The sequence below is a fragment of the Onychomys torridus genome, chromosome 2 (genome assembly GCF_903995425.1).
Source record: "Onychomys torridus chromosome 2, mOncTor1.1, whole genome shotgun sequence".
NCBI lineage: Eukaryota > Metazoa > Chordata > Mammalia > Rodentia > Cricetidae > Onychomys > Onychomys torridus.
The window spans coordinates 157004656-157011927 of record NC_050444.1 but is presented as its reverse complement, the minus strand read 5'-3'; positions in this window follow the sequence as shown (position 1 = coordinate 157011927).

Here is a 7272-nt window from a genome sequence, read left to right as displayed (position 1 = left end):
AAAAAAATTTTTTAAGATTTATTTATTTATTATGTATACAGCATGTTTTGCCTGCAGGCCAGAAGAGAGCACCAGATCTCATTACAGATGGTTGTGAGCCACCATGTGGTTGTTGGGAATTGAACTCAGGACCTCTGGAAGAGCAGTCAGTGCTCTTAACCTCTGAACCACCTCTCCAGCCCCCAAAATTAATTTTTTTAGATTAAGTGTATGAATGTTCTGCCTACATGCATGTAAGAGCACCATAGTCATGCAGTACATACTCCGGCCAGATAAGGGCGCCAGATCCCTGGGCTCTGGAGTAAGGCGGTTGAGAGCAGCCGTGGAGTGATTCTGGAACTGAACTCAGGTTCTCTGTAAGAGCATTCCAGTCCTAGAAGGAGTTCTTAGGAGAGAAAAAAGGGGGCCCTGGAAAGAGTTAAATCATCAGGGGCTCCACCAGAACAAAGCCAGCTCCCACCAGACCCACAGCAATCTCGGGAGCATGAACCCTGCTACCAGAATCTGCCCCTCAGCTGGCCACATCAGGCTTTCACATTCCTGAACAGGAATCAGGCCGGTGCCACAACTCAAGCCCATAGTCCTATACCTGCTGGGGCTACATCTCTAGAAGTGAGAAAATTGAGACTGAGGTGTGTAGCTCAGCAATAGAGCTCTTGCCTAGCACTGGCGAGGGTCTGAGGTGCTCCTCAGCATCACAAAATATAAAAGCAGCGGAGTCAGGAGTCACTGTTAAGTCACAATAACTGGATGTGCTTACCGAAGATTTCAATGAGACACTGGCAGTCCAATTCACCAAAGCACGAAGAAGGTTCCATGGGCCCTGCAAAGTACCCAGAATGCCAGGCTTCCAGGGCAAAGACAGAAATGCCAACAGACTAGGTGAGTCCAGATTTAGGGCCTGGGTACCTGTCTCCTTGAACAAAGCCGTGAAGTGCAAGAGAGAGACTCTTTGAAGATGACGTTTGAGCTGGGTCTGTAGCTCAATTGGCAGAGTGATCGATTGCCTGCTATGCAGACTAAGTCCTGGGTTCAATCCCCAGCATAAACTCCTCCAGTGTGTATGTGACCCCAGTACTGGGGAGATGAAAATGGAAAGATCAGGAGTCAGGTCATCTTCAGTTACGTATTGGGTTTGAGCCCTTTCTTAGATCTTACCTTTAAACAAAAAATTCTAGGGACTGGCTGGAGAGATGGCTCAGAGCTTAAGAGCCCTTGCTGCTCCTGCAGAGGACTTGGGTTCAATTCCCAGCACCCAAACTGGGTGACTCACAGTCTCGTGTAACTCCAGTCCCAGGGGATCCAACACCATCTTCTGATCTCAGAAGGCAGTGAACACATGTAGTCCTCAGACAAGCAAGCACACACACATACATACATAAATAAAATCAATTAATTTCAAAACCAGCACACCAAAGATGACATTTGAGGCTGGGGGTATAGCTCAGATATAGAACACTTGTGTAGAAGGGCCCCAGCTTCCAATCCCTGTACCACAAGAAAGAGACACTTAAAGAAAGCTGTACACTGTGCAGTAAGTGCTTTTCATTCCACCATTCTTTAAACATATCCATATTCATGAGAGGACACCATTGAGTTTGTCTGAAAGTTAAATTACTGTCAAAACAGGGCATTTTTTCCCCTGCCACTTAACATGGTGATTTGACTCCCAGTCCCCTGCATCTCCATACAGTCCAAAGGCTTCTGGGTGAGAAATAATCTATTAACTTCCCATCAAGGGCTGGCTGGGCTGGGTGCCAGCTCCCTTTCTGACAGGGAAATCTGTGGGAGCAGATTCATGACCTACTTTGATGTGGCTAGAGAAAGAAGGCTCAACCTTGTTGGAAATTCAAATCTGTCTTTCCTATGGAAAGGATGTCGATGCTGCCCTGTTGCAGTGGCACCCACCCACTTTGTTATCCTGAATAGTTCTCAGCATCTTATTGCAGAGAGAGAGAGAGAGAAAAGGAAGGAAGAAAGAAAGAAAGAAAGAAAGAAAGAAAGAAAGAAAGAAAGGAGGGAGGGAGGGAGGGAGGGAAGGAAGGAAGAAAGAAAGAGAAAGAAAGGAAGGAAGGAAGGAAGGAAGGAAGAAAGAAAGAAAGAGAAAGAACGAAAGAAAGGAAGAAAGGAGGAAGGAAAGAACAAAAAAAAAGGACTTTGATTGGGGGATCAGAAGAAGAGGACTTGCCTGGAATGGGCAAGCTCCTGGGCGCTATCCCCAGGTCCACACAAAAAAATCAGTTGGATTTTGCCCCCTAGGGAAAGATGGGGTGGCAGGAGGAAGGATGAAGAAAGGAAGAGACATGAGAATGAGGGAGGGGTGCTAATTGCAGAGAAGGGGGTGGGCAGGAGTCTCCAGGACACCCGCATATATGTGGCACACGCTCTCACAGACATACACATGCACATGGAAATAAAAATAAATCTTAATTATTTTAATTTTATGTGTGTGGGCATTTTTCCTGCATGTATGTATGGGCCCATGTGTCCATGGAGGGCAGAAGATGGCACTGGATCTCCTGGAACAAGAGTTACAGATAGTTGTGAGCTGCCATGAGGGTCCTGGAAATCAAACCCATGTCCTCTGGAAAAGCAACCAGTGCTCTTAAACACTGAGCCACCCATCCAGTCCAATAAAAACAAATCTGTAAAAAATTGAAGCCTTGGCCAGGCGGTGATGGTACACGTTTTTAATCCCAGCACTCGGGAGGCAGAGCCAGGATCTCTGTGAGTTCAAGGTCAGCCTGGGTTACAGAGTGAGATCCAGGAAAGGCACAAAGCTACACAGAGAAACCCTGTCTCGAAAAACAAAACAAAACAACAACAAAAATGGAAGCCTTGTTGTTTTCCCCTGTGTTCATTTGTCAGCAAAGGAAACACTGTATTATCATCCATCCCTTAGAAGCTTGTAGCATAATCTGCATATCTATCTACCCAGAGCTCTGAATCTTTTGATGTGGCACAGGGAGACTCTGAGCTTGCTGGGTAGCCCAGGATGACCTTGAGTTCCTTCCTCATCTGCCTACCCCCTCTTCCCCATTGGACTACAGGCAAAGGCCAGGTTTGGGGACAGCGGTTGTGTTTGTTTATTTGTTTGTTTGTTTGTTTGTTTGTTTGAGACAGTGTCTTTGAGACAGAGCTCTCTATGTAGAAGAAGGCTGGTCTCAATTCACCTGCCTCAGCCTTTTGAGTTCTGGGATCAAAGGTGTGTGTCACCCACCAGGCAAACAGGGCGGGTTTTGTTTGTTTGCTTGTTTGCTTTTATTATTATAGTTATTCTTTCTTTCTTTCTTTTCTTTTATTTTCTTTTTTTTTAACTTTTTTTTAGATTTATTTATTTATTATGTACACAGAAGAGGGCGCCAGATCTCATTACAGATGGTTGTGAGCCACCATGTGGGTGCTGGGAATTGAACTCACGACCTCTGGAAGAACAGTCGGTGCTCTTAACCTCTGAGCCATCTCTCCAGCCCTATAGTTATTCTTATAGTGTGTGTGTGTGTGTGTGTGTGTGTGTGTGTGTGTGTGTGTGTGTGTACATGCGTGCACATGGAGTATATATGACAGAAGAAGACAACTTTCCCTGTCGTTCTGGAATCTCCTCCCACCTTGTAGGTCTCAGGGATCAAACTCAGGTTATCAGGCTTAGTAGCTCCAACCTTTACCCACTAAGGCGGCAGTCTTACCCGCCTAGTTCATCAGGTTTAATGCACCGCTAGGGATGGAACCCAGCTTCTACTGAGCTACATCTCCACCTTAGATTTTTGTTTGACCTGATTTTAGCGAGCCTGAGATCCCAAGACAGACACAGCAGGCAGGATAGTATGGTCTCACTTGCTGGGCCTGTGTGGGGAAATGGAAAGTAAAAGCTAATTCTGAAAAATAACAAAACATTTCCAAGGTCAGACACTTCAGAACACACTGCTCTATACAGCCACACGTGGGCGCTCTCGCTCCTTAATGTTTTGTTTGTTTGTTTGTTTGTTTGTTTAATTATACGTATTTTTGTATGAGTGCTGGTGCCTATGGAGACCAGAAGACGTTAGACCTGGAGCTGGAGTTACAGGCAGCTCTCAGCAGCCTGTCATGGGTGCTAGCAATTGAATTTGGATCCTCTGAGAGAGCAGTACACGCTTCAAACTCTGGACGTTTTTAGGCTTTATTCAGATGCCCTTGGAAGTTTAAATCTACACTGTGGCTTCATCAAGGAGCATGATTCAAAAGTTTGGTTTTGTTCTCGGGACCTCAAACTGGATTCTCCAGAGTGTCCACAATGCCCTTGACTGCCTTGAGACAGTCTGGCCAGATCGATAAGCAGGTTCATTATTCAGGCGGCTCCCCCCTCCCAGTACCCTGATGTTATTCTGTCTAGAATTATCCCAAGTCTTGCAGCAGCTCAGCCATTCTCTTCTGGTATCAACAGCTCTTTCCTCTCCCTAAGTAGGTTCTGCCTCCTTGATGAATTCTGGTTCATCCCAGTGCACTCCAGGTCTACCGAGCGTGCAGTTTCCCAGTGGGCTGGGAGGATTGTCAGGGAAAGATAAATCCCAGCTGCACACAGCAGGGGTCAATGAGTGGCCTCCAGGCTAGAAAGAGGGGGCCTTTCTCCCCCAGGACTGAAAATCACCTACTGCCCAGGCTGGAGCAGCAGCTGATTCAGGGAACAGCAGCTAAGCTGCCTTGAGCTTGGCTCTGGGTGGATGGAGAGACAAGCGAAGGTCCTGGGGGTGGGGAGTGGGCTCTACTCTCTGCTGCCCCCGTGTCCACCTGCATGTCCCCTGTGACTAGGTCCACCGGGTCTTGTTTCCTCAGAGAAGCCCTTTCTCACTACTTTGAACACCGGGCCACTGTTCCTGTCACTCATGCTGTTTGCTTCATCTGTTGGAGACGGTGGGAGAGTCACACTGAATGTTCTGGGTTTTATGCAGTTGGCCAGCTCCAGGAGGCAGACCCCAGTCATCTCCATCTGAGCAGGCCCTAAAGAGGCTCTGTGGCCAGTGCTTCTGCCTTTGTGGCTAAGTGAGCGCTGACTGTCAGCTCTGTTCTCAGGTCTGGTTGTAGGTCCCCCACACCATCTTTATTATCACAACAAGCAGACAGGGATGTGGATGGACCTGCATCTGAACACAATTCCTAAGTCTCCTTCTCCACTGAGCTCCCCATCCAGGCTTTGAGAATGAGAGGGCAGAGGTCACGAAGGAGAGGGAAAAGAAACAAGAAAAGGACTATTGGGGTTGGGGGTGCAAATGTCCTCTAGAGCATCTGAGCCGTACAGGGGCAGGTGAACCCCCACTTTCTTCAAGCCCACCCCCAAGCAACACTGACTAAATAGCCAAACATACAATGCTTTATGGGTTTTCGTTCAATAGATCAGGAGCGGGGACACATGCCTGTCATCCCAGCAGATGGGCTGTATGAACAGGAGGATCAAGTGTTTGAGGTCACCTGCAGTTTGAGCCTAGCCTGGGCTCCACAAAACCCTGATTCAAAACAAAACCCATAAAACTCAGCAGCTTCTTATGCCTGAACAAGTCAGAGCTCAGAAGGAGCTTGTGTCTGCCTTGGGAAGAGACTCAAGCACTCGCTCTTCTATGGCTGCAGAGGGAATTCAGCGAGAGAATCCTGGTAGAATCCAAAGACAGTGGAGGAGAAAGGAGACAGCATGGGGAAGCAGGCTGGAATTGCCTGAGGGATGTTCCTCACCCTTTGCAGAAGTGAGAGGAGGGCCAGGACCTGCAGGTCCCAGGGTCTTCCACAGGCCTCCATCTGAAATCATAATGAAATCTCAGAAAGCATGCCTCATACCCTGCATCCGTGGTCCCACTGAATTTTCCTAACAGCCAACTGAGGTTAGTGCTGGACTTTATCCCCATTTTACGGAAGAGAAAACCAAGGTCTGAGAAGACTAAGTAACTCTGCCTAAGTTACACAGTAAGAAGAGAGCTAAGGCTCACACTCACTGTGAGCATCCTTTTTTTTTTTTTTAAGATTTATTTATTTGTTATGTATACAGTTTTCTGCCTGCTTATATGCCTGCACACCAGAAGAGGGCACCAGATCTCATTACAGAAGGTTGTGAGTCACCATGTGGTTTCTGGGAATTGAACTCAGGACCTTTGGAAGAGCAGTCAGTACTCTTAACCTCTGAGCCATCTCTCCAGCCCCCAGTATTCTTATATTTTTGTATTTATGTCTGCATTAGGATTTCACTCTTGTCCAGGATAACTTTTTGTCATTGTTGTTTTGTTTTGCTGTTGTTGTTGTAGTTTTTGAGACAGGCCACTGGCTGGCCTGGAATTTGCTATATAAGCCAGGCTAGCTTCTAACTCTCAGTGATTCATTGGCCTTTAGCCCCTGAGTCATTGCTAGCATTAAAAGCATGTGCCACCACACACAGGTAAGATAACCTTAAAACAAATATTTTAGGTGAATGAGAGTTTGGTCTGCACGTATGTGTACCATATGTGTGCCTGTGCCCTACAAAGCCAGAGGAGGGCATCAGATCTCCTGAAAATGGAATTACAGGTGGTTGGGAGCTGCCACGTGGATGGTAGGAGTTGAACCCAGGTCCTCTGCAAGAGCAACAAGTGTTTTTTGGTTTTGTTTTTGCTTGTTTGTTTTATTTTGTTTTGTTTTGATTTTTCAAGATAGGATTTCTCTGTAGCCTTGGCTGTCCTGGAACCCACTCTGTAGCAAGTGTTCTTGACTGCTGAGTGCTGAGCCATCTTTATAGTCTTGTCCAGGATGGTTTTGAACTGCTTAGCACTTGTTGAATAACAGCCCAGGCTGGCTGTTTTTGGTGCGCATGTGCATGGATGTGTGTGTGTGTGTGTGTGTGTGTGTGTGTGTGTGTGTGTGTGTGTGTGTAGTACTCATGTGGAAGTTAGAGGACAAATTTCAGGCTTCTAGGGATGGAAATCAATCTTGGCAGCAAGTGTCTTTACCTGCTGAGCCAATTTGACAGTCCTCTTTTATATGTATTTTGTTGTGGTGAGATGTTTTGTTTCAGTTTTTTGTTTTTGTTTTTTTGTTTTTGTTTTTGTTTTGAGACAGTATGTCACTCTCTAGCTTAAGCTGGCCTAGAATTCATGGCAGTCATCATTCTTCATTGTCCCCCAAAGCTGGTATTACAAGCATGCACCCCACAGGCAGTAAAGCGCAGGTTTTATACTCTGCTGACCTGTCCGTAGGCAGGGCTGCTCCATACTGGCTTTTCCTTGGATGAGGAATGGGGAGGGGATCACAAAGAACTGAAGAGGCTAATGCCATGTT